The 15,772-nt window shown below is 41.9% G+C and overlaps 1 pseudogene across 1 annotated transcript; it reads right to left on the minus strand.

Moving 5' to 3' along the window:
- Positions 1–4,165: 4,165 nt before the first annotated feature.
- Positions 4,166–5,180, minus strand: LOC308562782 (protein PIMREG pseudogene; annotated as a pseudogene). The gene is made up of 3 exons: positions 5,157–5,180; positions 4,500–4,655; positions 4,166–4,314 (listed from the first exon to the last, which is right to left on the minus strand). The product of its transcript is annotated as a protein PIMREG pseudogene (transcript).
- Positions 5,181–15,772: the final 10,592 nt, after the last annotated feature.

Here is a 15,772-nt window from a genome sequence, read left to right on the forward strand (position 1 = left end):
CTGCAGGTTACTGGTCAGCGTATGGATTAGCGTGCCTGGCAGGGGCTGGGGAAGGTGACTTCTCTGCTGGGACTCTGTCAGCTGTCCAGGTGCCACACGGAGAAGCAGTTTGTTGTGGCAAGAGAGCCAGAAAAGTCTTCATTCCTGATCTGACCCATTACCTGAGAATTTTCACCATGAATCTGGCTTAAAGCTAATAGGTTGCATGTTGAAAGAAACAGTGCCAGCCACACTTCATATTGAGTTTAATGATGAAATGCAGCTCATTTTCCCAGAGTTATATCAGAAACCGAGAGGGAACACAGGGAGCAGAGCTAAGCAAGGGATCATTAGAGCTGGGAACAACTGTTTGTCTGGAATAATTTAACAGCACCACTGAGAACAAATCTCCATGTGGAGGGATAGAAAACCTTCCACTCTCATAATAAAGTGAGAAGAGGCCATAGAGAAAGATTCTTTTTCTTTTCACTTAATTTTTTAAAATTCATCTTTATTGTTGAAAATATTACTGATGCCCCCGTTCCTGTCCATTGATCCCCTCCACCCTGCTCCCACTCCCCACCCCCAGGCCTTCGCCGGGCTATTGGCTGTGCCTGTGGGTTATGCATATATAAATTCTTTGGTTAATCTCCTACCGCCTTCACCTCCCCCATTTCTTCTGAGAATCGTTAGTCTGTGCCATGCTTCCATGATGCTGGGTCTGTTTTGTTCGTCATTTTATTTTGTTCATTAAATTCCACATATAAATGAGATCATGTGATACTTGTTTTTTGTTGACTGGCTTATTTCACTTAGAATAATACTCTCCAGGTCCCTCCATGATGTCTCAAAAGCTAAGAGAGAGAAAGATTCTTGATGTTTATTTCCACTGTAAAAGTATAGATAATTCTCCTTACCAGCTTTTTGGTGGGTATGCCACATACTATGTCAAACTCCTGGAACATGTGACTAAAGTAATTTTCTTTCAGGTAGTTCTCATCTTTAGCATGAGGGCATTGAATCAGTAGGTTGTCTGGACTATAAGTTCACTGAAAAATTTGGTGAAAAAATTAGGAAAATCATTTGTAAGTCTGGATTGCTCTAATAGTTTGATCAAATCGTATAGTTGGTATGTCTGAACAGAAATATTTAAAATGTCCTTTGATGTGAGACAGAGGGAAACAAAGCCAATGGCAGAAGTTAAACTCCAGACCCCCAAGCAAAGAATGGGCCTCCTCATGGCTTGCTCATTGGCAGAATAACAGGTTTCTTTTGGTTGGTTCTATGTGATTGGTTGTTTCTATAGTCCATTCTCAGACCAGAGTGGGGTGGAATGCCTAATTGGAGGCTTCCCCATTTTATGAGTATAGTTGTAAGGCAGGACCTATTTTCTTTTCTAGATTTTGAAAATTTCATCCAGGGGAGCTAGTGATGCAAAAGAGAGGGAATCACATAAAAAGCTTTCTCACTTTTTAGTAGCATTGGCAGTAGTAGCAAAATCAAGCTTGGCAGTGGCAGTGGACTGGTTTGCAGCAGTCGTTGCAACAAGGCAATGTACAGGGTAACAGTGGCAGCAATGATAGAGGTGATGGCAGTTACCCCAAGTTGAGTTTTTGGGGGCAGTTGTGCAAGCCAAAGTGTTCAGTGTTCTTTGCAGCCTCAGAGACTGCTTCGCTGGATAAGCCTGGCAGCATGATTTTGGGCTCCATGGAGTATTCAAGGACTTTCACGTCTTCCTTTAGGTATTGGATAGATGGCAGGTCAGTAGCAGAGCTAAGGATTATAGGAGTAGCTTTTAAAATGCCAATTTAGTTTTGGGTATGTTGAATTTAAGAGATAGGTGGAGGTTTTGAGAAATTTAGTAGACATTATGAGTTTGTAACTGCAAATACGGGTTTGGGCGGGAGATACAGATTTAGGAATCACGAGACATAAATGTTGGCTAAGTCAAGTATTTGGATGAAGTCACTCAGAAAGCTGGTGTAGAGCAAAAGTTCTTAATGTGAAGTTCAGCTCAATGTAGCTGGAGGGACACATCCAGCTGCGCTGATTGGTCCTGTTTTAAATCTATGACCACACATCTTTAGGTCATCTCTCCACGGCAGTGCAGCAGTCTTATTTCTCAACTTTCTAGCAGCCCTTCATCTCTCCTCCCACTTAGCTGAAGCCTTGGCATCTGACTGACTGAGAACCCGGGACCCGTTGTGAGAGAACTACTTCACATTCGCACCATCAGACCCACCAGTTACTCGGCACCTGTGCACACTCTACTTTTGTTCCTGTTGCAACCGGTGAACTGGTCCAGCTCCTGTGTAACTCCAGTTAGAACCAGGGGATCGTGTCCCCTCTCTTCTACTCAAGGACCTTCTTCCCCAATCATCCCCATTCTCTTTTGTATCAACTTTCTTTTTACTCACCATTCCTACCCCCATGCTGTAATGTATTCTGTCTTAAAAAAGGTCTCATGACCTCACATTCCCAGCCCACTATCCTTCCCCCCACCCCTCTGCTCTCCTTCATAGCAAAGCTCTTGAAAGAGTTGTCTACAATCACGCCTCTCACCTCCCATTATTTCTGGAACACACTCCGGTCAGGCTCTTGCCCTTGATTCCACTAAAACCAATCTTATGGTTGGCAAAGATCTCTTTCTTGCCAGGTTCAAGAAACAATCCTTAAACTTCATCTCCTCATCCTCTCAGCAGCATGTGACATAGTTGATTGCTCCCTCTTTCTTGATACACTTTTTTTCTAGTTGTTGGGTTCCAGAACCTCATACGTCCTTGGTTTTCTTATTTCAGCAGCTGCTCCTCTCAGTCTCCTTCCCTGGGTCTTTTTAATGTTTACGGAAACTGAAAGGGAGAAATGCCTCAGAGCTGAGTCCTCAGCTTTCTCTTCCCTATTTGCTCTCCTCCCCAGGTGATCTCATCCAGAGTCACCGCTTTAAATAACCTCTGGTCAGATACTTGTCTGAGAGAGGCCTTTCTTCTCCATGCCTCTCCTGCTCTGCTTTGTTTTTCTTCATGGCAGTTATCACTATTTGAAATCATATATATATTTAAACTTATTTACTTATTGTCTGTCTTCCCCATGAGAACAGGGATCTGGTCTGTTTTGTTCTCTGTTATATTCTCAGCAATTCTCAGAACAGTGCCTGGGACACAATAGACTAATATATATATATATGTATGTATATATATATATGTATATATATGTACATATATATACACACACACACACACACATATAAAATCAGAAAGTCTTTATTATGTTTAAAAACAATGTTATCCACCGAAGTTACACACTGATTTCTTTCTAATAAAATGACAAAGCAGATTTCCTAAATAATTTAGGGCAGAAATTGCTACTCCCTGCCACTCACAGTGCCTTGTGCTGACAAAATAAATAGGTACTGTGGGCCTCAGGTCCCAGAACCTGGAAATCTCTCCCATCCCTTCTTTTGGAGCAGAGGTGGGAGCTGGTTCCCAATAGCCTGGGCACTGACAACACAGGGGGTGACTCCTCGCAGACCCTGTTCCTGGGTGCTCAGGTTAGCGCTCTGAAGCCTGCACTTCATGTTGCAAAAGAGGCAATCACAAGGCTCAAGTGTGGGGTGTGTTTCAAAGCCCAAAAGGGGTGTTCAGTGAACAATCCCCCTCTCCCTCCCAGGTCTCCCTGAGTTACTCTTGGGCTGTGGCAGGTGGTCTCTGCAGGGCTCAGATGTGATTGGAGCAGGAGATCAGAGGCCCTTGAGCAGCCCTCACCTGAGCCTTTGCTAGTCAGGTCCTTGTTTGCAGTGGCCCAGGGGCACTGCTAACTCCTGGGGGCTTCCTCCAGGAACTCAAGGGGAGGCACGGATCCTAGGTGTGGGCGCATGGGGGTTAGGCATGGCTTGCTTCCTGCCAGACAGAGCTCCATTCCTCACTGTGCTCCAGGTAGGGGAAGTGAGCACACCATAGCCTTCCCCCAAAATGAGGAGCTGGAAAGTGAGGTGAATAAGGTCAGCTGCTCTGGTCTGACTGGTCGAAAGACTGCACACTTCCTACTCTGCTGAGCATCAGCTCTGTGGGTTTTTCCAGAAGACTTAATTCTTTAACGTGCCTCCAGATATGCACATGTGCTCATGTAGGAAGGGAGGAAGAAGAGGGTGCTGAGGAGAAGGGCATTGCCTGAAGGGAACTGTCCTCAGTCACAAATGAGAAATGGTCATGGCACTACTAGAGCTCTCTTCAGCCATAATGGCCTCATCCAGCTCCTGGGAAAGCTCTTGGAGATGCTGGATTCCTGCCCCCACAGGCTCTAGGTCACTGTCAGATTCACGGAGGGAACAAAAGGGCCCTATAGAGAAACAAGGTCTCCAGAAGGTGGCCTCCCTCCTGTACCCCTGCAGTGGGTGGGCAGGTAGGCCCTTCTGGATGGAGAGGCGGTGACGCTCCCTGTCCCAGAGGCCCAGAGTTGAGCAGGCAGGAGTGGTTCCAGATAGCGGGGTGCCCCTCTGGCTCAGGCTGGGAGCTGGGGGCTACTGCCCTTCTGTGTCTCTCTCTTCCACCTCCTGGCTTTCACCTGGGTTTCCACCAGCCACTTGGTGCCACTTTGGCAGGACTCCTGGATTCTTTGGGACATGGCCTCCAAGGTGTTCTTCCTGAGCCAGCTGCAGCCTGGAGGCCTTGCTGCCCTGGCTTTGGACAGGAAAAAGCAGAGCTGGAGAGAAAGCTTCCATCTTCTCAGAGAATACATAATCACAAACACAATGTTGATAGAAATAGGGACATTAAAGGCCATCCTGGTGAGGGGTCAGCTGGAAATGAGTAACACTTTACAGGAAGCTGGAGGAAAGACAATCCTTGTTACAAAGTGGCAAAACGCTGGCCGAGTTGTGTTCATGGTCTAGTGTTTTATGGAAGGCAGAACTTATAAGCAATGAAACTGGATATTGAGCTGAGGAGATTTCTAAGCTAAGTGTTAAAAGAGTGGCTTGGTTATAGTAAGATGAGAGAAGAGAGGTGTGATTGAAGAAGGGATTGTTAAACAATTCCAGAACCAGCACTTGAAGTTTTGGAAAATTTCAGCCACTCCACTTTGCAAAAAAAGAGAAATAACTTTCTGTTGTCTAAGCCACCCAGTCTATGGTATTTTGTTATAGCGCTCCAAGCAAAGACAGGTTTTGGGGCCAGTAATACCTGGAGAGGTGCACTGTGCGGCATTGCGTGCTGGCTGTTTTCCCTCTGGATTCAGTTCAGGGTTTTGCTCTGAATCAAAATGGTCTGGGAACTGGTTCTTCAAAAGATTGAATCTCTCACTTTGGGCCTTGCTAGGTAATTAATTGTCAAGGTAGTTCATTTTCTCATTTTCAGAGGGGAGGAAGGTCTTCTGGGACAAAGGAGATGCAGCCAGAGTGAAAACCTACTTGGCCTGGAAATGAACACTTCCTTTGCCTGACCCAGAAAGGAGATCGTGCATTCCTGCCTCAAAGGGAGGTTTTTAAACATGGAAATGTGGAAATGGGCAAGTAATTCACGAGCCTCAGGGTAAGGCAGAGGTGCCAAGGCTACCCAGAGGTGGGAGTTTATAAGAGGCAAAAAGACGTCCTGAGGACAAGTTTATACAAGAATGCTCAGGGAAGGACATAAAAGGAGGTGAGGCAAGAAACCTCAAGATTAATTTGGCATCTTGCAAATCTTTTTTTGAGAAAATCTCCAACCTAGGGGCTGTCAGAAAGCCTTCCTGTGTTGTCCTCAGATGCTTGCTCTTGCCCCAAACCTGCTTCCTTCTTGGACGTGCATCTCACACCAGTCTTCAGATACTCAGCCTTGGCAGCATCTGAAGCAAATCATTTCTTGCTAGCACTTCCCCCAGGTGGGAGGGAGGACTCTCCCGAGCAGGTGCAGGCATGGCTAATGCAGAGCTGTGGCCCTTTCAGCTACTATTTTGTGGAGAAAAGCAGAGTGACTTCCTTCCGTCAGACATTCTCCCACCCGTACTCCCACCATGAACAATTTTGGAGATTCTCTTGAATAACCAGATTAAATGCTCACTTCTCTCTTTTACTTGACTATTGACATGTGCAAAGCTTCTAAGGAAAGTGATACATTTGAGAGAAAGGCATGGGTTAGTAAATCTACGAGGCTGCTGTCCTTTAATTCTTGGTAAACTTTCCACTGAAGCAGCTAAGGATCCTACCATCTATTTAACACTAAGTTTGTTTAAAAAAAGCATTAATAGGTTCCTACTTCTAAAACCTGCAAGAAGTTGTGCTTTCGTTAAAAGATGAGTATTATTTAGCCTTTTTGAGGCATCTGCAAAATCCTTAACAAAGATAAGTATGTCCCACTGGCTAGGCTCCAAAGATGAAGCTAGAAGCTTTAGCAATATTACTATATATGTAGTTTTTATCAATGTGGCAATATTTTGTCCATATGGCTTGTTACTATTTGGAAGTATTAACTATTAATGCACCTCAGTTTGATAAATAGCGGTTGTAGTTTGTTAATGCTTTTACTGACAGAAGTTATCTAGACAGTGTCTTACAACTGTGGAGGGCAAACCTAGTCTAAGAACTAATGCTTAGCAAAGCAAATTAAAAGTGGGAATGTTTGGACAATCTTGCAGTATCAAGAATGGTGTGCTTGCAGAATTTCTTCTTGACATCTAACTGACAGGTTCTAATTGGACTAGAAAGATTTTCTGTTGGATACCATATAAAATAACGGAGACAATGTGAATTCCAGAGAACTGATGAGGTTATATTACATGTGCAAGAAATCTGCTTGTAAACATGATTTTTGCAGGAAATCTATCAGTTAACAAAATAAAAGGCTCTTCTTACCAAGTAGTCTGGTCCTCTTAATTCATAGTTCTCCAAATGTGGTCTCTGGACCACCAGCATCAGCTTCACCTAGAAATGTGTTATCAATGCAGATTCTCAGGCCCTACCCAGACCTAGTGAATAGAAGCTCTAGGGCTGGGGCCCAGCAGTCTGCATTTTAACCAGTACTTCAGGTGATTCTGATGCAGGCTAAGGTTTGGAAACCACTGTCTTGAACCCAAATCAGTACTGGGGCCAATAGCACTTTTTCAGTTCTGTAATTACTTAGGAGTTTTTATTACTTGGGAGATCTTGAAATATCAAATGTGGCCAGTCAAATTTTCTATAGACAAATGTTTTGCCTGGGTAGATAGGCAACTGATAATAATATTTTTCATTAATTAACTCATTCAACAACTATTTTCTGAATGCTTACAGTCTAGGCACTAGACAAGTAGTAGTGAATAAGACAGGAAAGAGCTCTGCTTCACAAGTTACCATTCTGGGCTAAATATTACATATATAGATCACACACACACACACACACACACACACACACACACACACCACATTTCCTTGCAGGGAATGATTCTTTCTACACTGGACCTGATGATAAAACGATGTTTCATTCACATTAAACTAACACAGCCAGGTGAAAAGTGAACAGCTTAGTCAACCAGTTGTTTCATTAAACAGACCCTAATGACTGGATTTTATTCCGCTGAATTGTCCAAACCAATGGGTAGTGTTGGAATTATGTCAACTTAGTAAGAATCTTCACTTATATGGAAGGCTATATCTGAACATTTCAGGCGGGAAACCATTGGTGGGTGAAAAGGAACACTTGAAACATAAACGATCCAGCTTGGTGGTTTTGTTACAGGCAAAATATGAAGTCAAGTGTATCTTAATTCTCCTGCATTTCTTACAGTTCTTAATATATGTGGTAGGATAAACAGCAACCTTTAATAAAGGAGCCATATTCTCTCCCATTGATGTTTCCATCTCTCTATTCCTCTCCCTCTAAAATCAATAAAAACATAACAAAACAAAAAAAATAATAAAGGAGCCATAGAATCTGGACTTGTTTCTTCACATTAGGGAACTAAATCATTCCATTTCTGTTACTGTGAATAATTTTTAAAGTAATTATTAAACACCAGTTGGCATATGAGGTTTTTGTGAACATTTCGTATGTTAACCAGACATTGTTTGTGGTCCCCGAGGTGTCTCCTTTCTCAGATACTCATAAAAAATGAAAGACCACCTTTTGGAGGAAACTGCCAGGCTTACTCTCTGGCCATGCACAGGGAAACCAGAGGCACTTACTTTAGAACTTAGACTAACCCAATCCATTTTTTTTCTGGGGCAGGAAAAAACAGGTATGGCTCCTAATTGAGGGTTTCAAACTCAAATGCTTTGAAGGTGCTAGACCGGTGGCATACATATATGAACAGGACAGATATATGAGATTTTGTTCCTTTATTTTTTCTTTAGATTCTACATATAAGTGAGGTTATATGGTATTTGTCTTAGCATAGTACCTGCTAGGTCCATCCATGCTGTCTCAAATGGTAAGATTTCATTCCTTTTTATGGCTGAGTAATATTCCATTCTATGTATGTAACACAGCTTTTTAATCTACTTTTGTTTGTTAGCTTCTAAATTTATAGTTTCATAGTCAAATGTCTTGCCTATATATCTAGTTATCGTTGAACATCTCAGTTTGGATTTTCCACAAACAATTCAGACTCATCAGGTTCAAAAGTGAGCTCATAATCTTTCATTCCAAACCTGGTTCTCTTCCTGAGTTTTCAGCTTCTCTAAGAGACAACCAGTTGTTCAAAGTCAGATACTTGGAAATGCTCTTTAAATGTATGTAGTCCTTTTAATCCAAAAGAATATATACACCCTATGTTCTTTGCAGCATTATTTACAATAGCCAAGCTCTGGAAGCAACCCAAGTGCTCATCAATAGATGAGTGTGTCTTCAAATGCCCAGTGGCAAGTGTGAGTTGTCTTTGATTTTTACATTTTCCCTTTAAAATCCATGCTGATTGTTGTACTCTAGTTTTAAAAAATATAAATGTAATGTCCTATGCCTCTAGGAAAGTATGTCAAGAATATCCTGTTGCTCATGAAACCCTCATTACAGTGCCCTCTTTTTTTGTTGTTGTTTGAAAAGCACATAAAAGGGATAAATGAACAAAAGCTAATTGTCAATCAGGGGATAACTGTGAACCAAGCATTGGCCTAGGGTAGCACGGGGAATTACAAAGAAGTTGAGAAGATAGTCCCTGCCTTTGAATGGCCTCCAATTTATTTGTTTCTCTTTAACAAGCCCATGAAAGAATTACCCTTAACCTAATAACCGACTGGGCTAAGGTCTATGATGAATTTGCTTGGCAGGATGGACAGCACCGAATGGGGCTTGCTGGTGCATTTGTTTTGAATTTGGAGGAATCATCATTAGCATCTGTAGCATTTTACACTCTGGGAAAGGGATCAGGTATCCTGCTGGCCAGAAGTCATGCGGATGGGAGTTTTAAGGCTTTCACATTTGGGACAAGTATAGTACAGGAAATTGAATGAAGTAGGTCCTAAATGACCCAGGACTTCCAGTTCAGGAGACTTTTTGAGACATACAACATTAAACACTCAACGTTAGGGAGAGAAAGGGAAGTGATCAACAGGACAGGCTCTTACCAGGGATGTAAAAGTCCCATTCAGAGCTCATTCTGTCTGCTGCTGTTTAACTGCTGGGCCTCCATCCCTTTTCCTTTCAGTGACCCCTGTGCCAAGAACAATGTGGGTAGATGTTTGCTGAATGAACAAATGTATGCTCTGAATGACGAACCGAAGGTGTTAAATTGTATTTCGCATCCTGCACTTACTATAAGAAAGAAGGCATGCTCCTTAGTTTTAAGAAGACCTTTCACATCAAGGATTTATATAGAAAGTGTTTGCTTGTGAACCTTACGCAGAACAAGAGCCTTTTTCCATCTTCTGAGCGGTGTCTCCCCGAAGCTTGTTTTTTTGCCGTTGCATTCCTTGAGTCTGGCTCTAGAGGGTCTCCAGCAGGGAGGGTGCCCTGCGTCTGTTCTTGTCTGTCCTGACCTCGTGTTGAGATCCCTGACCCTCCCACCCCCCCTCTGCTTAATGAGCTGCTTTGGAAACTCCTGACCTTGAGCTCATGTTCTCCAAGGACAATTTTAATGTTTCTTCTGACATGAGCACACTTTTATTCCTTAGGAAGGAGGCACCTGACCTGAAACCTTGCAAGATCATCCATATGACTCTCCCTCACTTGTGTTGCGACCAAAGTAGAAGACTAGATATCCTAATTCAGAAATATCTTCACCCAAGTTGTCATCCAGGACTGAGCTGAAGAGCTGGTATGGCAAAGGGCAAGGCACAGAGCCACACTGATGTGCAACAAGTCAAGCTGCCTTTGACTTGTTTTATTTATTAAGTGAACAGAATTGTATTAACCATAGTCCTTGGTTCATAAAATATTATTGTCATTGTTTCACGAATGGCTCTTTTATTTGTTTATTTATGCTTTTAATAGTATAATGGACAATGAATCCACTACCTGCTCAACTAATACATTGCCAATACCTGTTTATGTCTTTCGTTTATTTAGTTTTGAATTTCTCCTTTTACTGATAACAATGAGATCTTTGGAAACTATGAGGAGAAGCAGATATCTTTACTTAAATATAATCTACTCTACAAAAAAAAAAAAAAAGGCCCTCTAGGTGCCAAACTTCTGGGTGCAGCCATTCACAAAGGCAGTTTCATGAGTTATAGAATGGAAACTTAAGTCCTGGTGTGGAAATTCCAGCAGGCAGAGGTATGACTAAGAGTTGGAACAAGTATTTTGACCTTACTTTGTAGGGGCACGTTGATGTGGTGTTGCAAGGTGCTGCCCGACACGGCACCAGCTTCCTGAAAGGACAAAGACAGTAAAAGCTGACGCGTGTGTTTAGTCACACAAGTCAGTGAGTTATTTAAGGGTGCTTTTAACATTTACAAATTAGAACTATTTTCTCCTGTAACCCAATTCAGAGGATGTATGATCCACTTGAATATTCCCTTATGTTTCACATTGACACTGGATTACATGCTGGTCGGTGAGCAGCTGGTCTTCTAACAGTTTACTCCGGCCAGACTTTTTTCCTTAAATTTCTGACCATCTTAGACAGGCCAGTAAAGGAGCCCTTTAGTTTAGTGATTTAGTTGCTTGTTGATCTCTACCAGCAGAGGAATTTATTTCCCCTGCAGCTGGCTGTGGTCTGACTTTCTTGCCTGAACGTGCCTGGATCGGGAAGAGAAATTCTGTCTTGCTCTACAAAGCACTTCTCCATGTTGTCACTCCTTTGGGACTCATGACTTTCTGGTTTAGAAGACCTTACTCAGGCTACAGCTTTTCTTGAAGATAAAAATTACATGCCAATTTCTGGAGAAGTAGAGCTGAATTTTTTCCTTGGCAAAGTAGCTAATTATAAATAATTTGGGAAGGAAAAGGCCCATGATTATTCTTAACCTAAAGCAGTATTTTCCTTCATGTTTTCAAGAAATACAGTTATTTATGATTGAGATTTACTCATTTGGATTTACATGTATAAAAATATCTATCCAAAGGGAGGTTTAGTGAGCTGTACCTTGCTGGAAAAGTGCCCTAGCTCAGATCAGGCCATTAGCACCACCTAGTGGATCTCACAGGCACAGAACACACAAAGTCAAACTCCAGGACAAAGCTTCCAAAACGTTTTTTAGACCTTTGGGGAAGTGGGGCCATCTGGGACGAACTCATTTGTGACTCATACTTTCAGCTTCATTTTTTTTTTTGAAGTTGAAAACATGGAACATAAGACAATGTGTTAAAGAAAAGAGTAAACCAGCACCTAGATTATGTGGAAGGATATGTGTAGGGGGATTGGAAAAGGGAATTAGCATTTGTGGAACAGCTATTGCACACGATTGTAGAATACCTACCATGCACCACACTACATACTCTGGTTATGTTTTCTTGAAGGACGGAGTGGAGTTGGTGCTTTCTCTCATCAAAGGCTGGTAACCTCTGTTGTAAAAATAAGTGAGTACACCTGGGTATCGGGCTACTTGTGACTGCCCAGGCCATAGGATAGTAAACAGCGGCTAAAGCAGTTATACATTTTTTATTCACTCAATAAAGACTTATCGAGTGCTGGCTATGTGCAGCAATATGCCTATTTCTTGAGATGGTTTTATTTTCACATCCATTGCCTTCCTTTCCTCGTTGTTTCCACTTAGTGTAATTGGGTTTTTATGAATAAGGTTTGAAATCCCAGAGGACGTGGAGTTAACCTTTTTTTATCCACCTCAAAAACATTTTATTGGGTGCTCACAAAAATCCATAAGATAGGTCCAAAAATCATATTATCCTCATTTTACACGTGTGAGAACTGTTGAGCAAAGAGGTTAAGTGACTTGCCAAGAGTCACACAGGTAGGAAATGGTTGAACGGATGCTTGAATCTTGATTTTGAAAATAATTTGATTTTGGCAAAATGTGATTTACATGTGCATGTTCAGGACAAAGAATCTCCTATTGTCCAAGTATATGCTACACCTATTCAGCAAAGAAAAACAACGTTCTTATGCTATCATTAAAAATACCCCAAAGGAAAAGACAGAGGGCTCTGTTTTCAAACTGAAGTGGTGTCCGCAATAAACAGAACCAAGCCTAATTACAGAACATTATGCTCTGACCCCCAAGGCATGCACATTGAATTATGCTTCAAAATGCCCCAGGAGCGCGGGAGGGGTGTAAGGGGCAGTGCAGAATAGGCTCAGGAGTGTGGACACACTGCCATGTTAATTCTGAAGGAGACTTGGGAGCCACACCTTTGGTATCTTGCTCCCAAGTACCATGCCAACCATTGCTCTGGGTTTCCTGCCTTTCCCAGAGACTTCTCCAGATTCTGTATTTTCCAGGGCACCGAAACCCTGCCTGGCTTTCAATAAATGTTCGGTAACAACAATAACACAGAAGTGATGTTTATTCAGATGGAAATTAACATGGATGAGATAACATTCTGGATTTCTGTTTCCCACCCCTAAGAGTGTAGCTACGTTTAAGCGCTGAGAGAGAGAATGGATTTAATACACACTGCTATTGCTGATCGAGATTGGCAACGCTTACCTTTGATAGGTTCTTTATTCTCAAAATGCTCTCACAGGTATTAGCCCCTTAATTAACCATATTTATGGTTACGCAGTGAAGTGAGTAGGATATATTTATTTCATTTTACAAATGGAGCTCAAGCTTAATTGACTTGCCTAATGTTGCAGCAATTGAACTTGTCCGAATTTGATCCTGACTCATTTTTAATTTTTTATTTGCTTAACCGCAGAGTGGGAGCCTCTGCTCTCGCAGGCAAGTGGGCATCCCCGGGAGCCTGTGCGCCGTAGGGCGGCGCAGGCCCCAACAGCAGGAGTCCCATTCCAAGCTCGGCCTGCCACCTGCCTCGGTCAAGTCCCTTAGCCTCTCTGTGTCTCAGCTTTGTGTTAGTCAGGACTTCTGGTTATTTGTGACTAGGGTAATTATAAAAAAAGTATTATTACTGAGCTTTCTACAATTCATTTCTGTGGAACTTTATCTTACAACCTTGCCATTAGGAAGCACTAACGTAATAGCTCTGAGATAAATCTATTTTGTCATTCAAGAGTTATTAAAAAATTGATTGTGAAGAAATTAGATCATTTTATCGTATCTAATTTTTATTCTTTATAAAAAACACACAGTGAGCTTTATGGTTTTATTATCTTGTAAAAGACTTTCTAAAAGAATTCTATGTATTAGAAATTATATTTTTATGACCTAACTATAATTGTTCTGGTATCAAGCTTAAACTACTTTTAAAAGGCAATTTTTAGAAAGTCTTTTAAAGAGATAATACCAACAAGTTAAGGCTCATTACAAGATTGGATTTCTTAATGAAGAAAGGAAGGTGAGTAATGAAATGAGCAAAGTTTATCTTGGAAAGAAAAAGTTGCAAGAACCTATTCCTGGGAGACAGAGAACTACACTTCACATCTAAACCTATTTTGTATTTCTGATTGGCAATGCACTGGGCGAAATCCCCACAAGACCTGATTACAGCAAGTTCTTGGACAAGTGCTTATCTCTAATTAGAAGTATTTTCATCCACACTAACTAGGTGGATGTATGACATAGCTTTGCAAATTGTATCATAACCCAGTAAAACTGAACTGATTTAATACATCGATTTCCCCAATGAATTTGGGGAGAGTCCCAAAGATAGAATCCAGAGTTAGCTGATGTTATTTGGGAAAACAGTTTTACGGCCAATCCAGGAAAATGTCATCAGGTTTCTTACATGGATTTGTTCCTGGGAGATGGAAACTAATCCCTTTCAGTGATTGACCTTTGGTTCTAGAATCCTTGCAATTCTGTGTCTGTTCATGGACTAACGGAAGGGGTGAGGTGTCAGAGTCTCTGCAGTCATTCCAACCACCTCTGCTCCTCTGGGACCAAAACAGACGTAGCTAAGTTTACATCTCATGCTGGTTCACTTTTCCTTCTTAAGTTTCTGTTTTACTGAAATATGTCATTTTATATTCTCTGGAATCAAAGATGAACTCCCATTTCTTTGCATGACTGCTAGCAGACACGTGGGACCCCTGTCCAGGGAACTCCTGGGTGTCTAGTGCCAGCACTCTGGGTAATCCCGTGGCTGCCCCAGTTTGCCAAGGCCTGCAGCTGTAGCAACGCTTGTAATCCTCTGAGCTGGGGAGAGCATTTTGCATTAGATTCTATGGCTGGGGAAGATCCTACTAAAAAATCTCTTCATATATGTTGTCATCTTTCACTGATTCCCTCAGCGCCCAAGTGAAAGGAGGTTGAGGCCCTGGGTTCTTTCCCACTGTGGACCTGTGAGCTTGTTCTCTTAACTCCAGTCACTGCCTCCCCATATCAATCTGCTTAATGAGTATTAAGGAAAAAGCAATCCTCTGTGTTATGACCCTGCTTTTACCCCATCCCCCAGGACCCCAAAGTTCTGGATATAAAATAAAGTGGGATTTAAAGTCACTTTTTTAAAAAGATTGCAGCCAAGCCATGTGGAGGTGTTTGTTCTCTAGTGGGTGGTAAGCTGAAGTCTTAATTTTATTTTCAGTTTCGAGATCTGTTTTGGGGGCTTCACATGGGAAGTTAGGTAATCATGAATGGAAAGTAGTTGTACAATCACATAGGTCTGATTTAATTTAAGAGAACGATGCAGAGAAAAATTCCAGCAGTACCTTATTGCTGTGTTGGTACATACATTACTTAATATCTCTTTGTCAAGACAGCTTCTACTTTTGAATCTCTGTTTGTACAAGATAGATGATATATAAACATTTCCTAGAATCTCAGCATAACCTAACAACACATTTTGTTCAGAAATCTGTTTTGGAAATCTGTTTTAGCTTTTGCATGCTTCTAGTGACAGGTTCATTTCATTGGTAGAGCTTTCCTATTATTAGAGGCCCCTTTTAAAATGCAAAACAATATTTGCCTTCCAGTAAATCCTTCCTCTTTGTTAAGTGAATTAACCAAGGAAGTCTTCCAAAGAAGAGTAAAACCACCCTCTACCAAATTCCATGGTGTGGCTGGCCCTGGATTGCCTTTGGCTGGTCAGGGCATTTATCATCCCAGGAGGGACCACTTGAAATTTCATAAATGCCTCCTTGAGCTGAATGACGAATTCCTTTGGCAGGGGCTGGGTGGGGTGGGAATATTCCTGTACCGTTTGTTCAGCTTGGACAGTGTCAGGAATCTGAAGGGCTTTGCTTTCTAAGGCACACAAATAGTTCTGTTTTGCAGACCCCAGAGATTCAGGGGGAGAAAGTTACCCAAGGCCTAGAGGAAAAGCAGGACATTGAAGGAGGCCAGGACCACTCTTCTCTTTATCCTTTTATCTCATTCCAGAGCCATAAACCT

The sequence above is a fragment of the Miniopterus schreibersii genome, assembly GCF_964146895.1.
Source record: "Miniopterus schreibersii genome assembly, chromosome: 10".
NCBI lineage: Eukaryota > Metazoa > Chordata > Mammalia > Chiroptera > Miniopteridae > Miniopterus > Miniopterus schreibersii.